Here is a 2,116-nt window from a genome sequence, read left to right on the forward strand (position 1 = left end):
TTGTAAATGCTACAGCTTTTACATGTTTAGAAAAGGTATTATGAGAATCATCAAAAAAGTACAGTTCTCCTTATATAATTCCAAGTATTTATTTTATCTCTATTTTTTTTACAGATATATACTATAACAGTAAAAATATAATTTTTAAATACTTTACATACATATAAAATAACACTTGTAAGGAGTAATCTACAAATCTTTTGAGTTTTAGTTAAAGTGAACATCTTGCAACACAAATCACATAATATATTACTATTCTAAGAAATTATGCAAGTAGTAGTAACAGTGTTTGAAACTAGTCTGATTTATTTGGAATAAACTTACAAACACAAATAATACTCAGAAGAACCTTCCCTGAGTGTAGAGAGATTGGGGGAAAATGCTCAATTTTAGCAAACTTAAATATGTATTATACTTATATGTATATTCTGTATCCTAGCTAGAATTCAATATGTAAATTAACAATAAAGTTATATTCTTCATTTAGACTAGTTTATAGTATTGTGTAATCAGTTTTAGGGCTAGGAAAACTGATATAGATGAAAAATAGGGAAAACTCACATATTGTGTTGTATCTTACTCAATTTTTGCTCATTTTACTTTATGTTTTCTGAAATATGAAAGATACTTCAAAAGTATAATTTTTACAACTTAGATCATGTAATTTGGTTAGGTATTAGTTGAGTTATAGTAGATTTTGTATATGAGTGTACTTAGTATAATGAAAATCACAAATTACACATGTGACAATATTTATAAAAACAACAGTAATAATGTATTAATGAGTGTGAGTGTACTTAGATACTGAGGGGACAATGTAGAGTCATTTATTATTATGTTTTAAAGAAAAATATTATATTTTGTCTATTTAATACTGTTAGAACAGGGAGTTTAGAATAGTACTTAGATAGATGTGTATATATGCACACCCTTCTATACTAGTAAATGAGACATAAAACACAGTGTGTCAAATACTCCCCTTCAAGCCCTAATATTCTGTTGTTAATGTTGAAGACTTATAAGTTCTATTAAGTGCTTGATTTGAGGGATGTAAAGTGCTTTTGTAAGGATGTTCACAAGTTGGTTCTGTGTTTGAACATAATGTATGTTAACATAGTTGTTCTGAATGTAACAGTAGACAAAGTCCTTTTACAAATTAAGGTGTTTCATTCAAGTGTTAAAAGTGATCTCCTTGGATTTGACAGTTTGTATTGCTCCCTGATTGTTATAATAGACTGTAATGGGTACTAATTCTGTTTACAGTACTTTCTTAGCAAGTTGTTTGAGCCAAATGGCCTCTTGAGTTGTATATGCCAGTACTTACAACTCTGCTTCATAAGTCAATAGTGGTACCAGGTTCTGTTGTTTGCTTGACCAAGATATTGTTTGCTTTCTCAGCTGGAATATGTATCTGTTAATTAATCAGTGTCCTTCTGTCATTTGTCTGTCAGTATTACAGTACCCTTGTATGGTCAGTGTATTTGTGCCTCCAAGATGAAGCCAGTAGTTTGTAGTTCCTTTTAGGTACTAGAAGTAATGTTTTGCCACTTTATAGTAGCTCATATTCAGTTGTTATAAATAGTGTACTAATTAGCCTGTAATGTATACAATGTCTAGCCAAGTACAATCTACTGTGTAGTGTAATAATCCTACCATATTCATGTATGGTATTGTTTGCATAAATTGTTTGTCATTAATTGTATTATTCATACTTGTTAAGTATGTCCCAGGCATTATAGGAGTTTGTAGCAGTTTTTTGTTCTCAAGCTTAAAGTGTTGTATTATACTCTGAATATAGTGTCTTTACTGTAAGCAGATTGTTCTCTATTGTCTATTTCTTTGGATTTCAATTCCTAGAAGCTAGTGTATTTCATTTCTGTCTGTAAATGTAACATATTATTTTAATGCTTCTTTGAATACATTCACTATAGTAATGTTTTCACTAATAATAGTAATATTGTCAACATACATGAATGTTATTAATGTTGTTTTGTTATGCCTTTTCTTATAGAATACAGTATTGTCATAGTTTGCTTGTTACAATCCTATTCTGTGTAGTATATCTGTAATTTTCTTATACTATTGTTGTCCTACTTGTTTTAGTCTGTATAGTACT

Source organism: Fomitiporia mediterranea (genome assembly GCF_000271605.1).
Source record: "Fomitiporia mediterranea MF3/22 unplaced genomic scaffold FOMMEscaffold_1, whole genome shotgun sequence".
In the NCBI taxonomy this organism is placed as follows: Eukaryota; Fungi; Basidiomycota; class Agaricomycetes; order Hymenochaetales; family Hymenochaetaceae; genus Fomitiporia; species Fomitiporia mediterranea.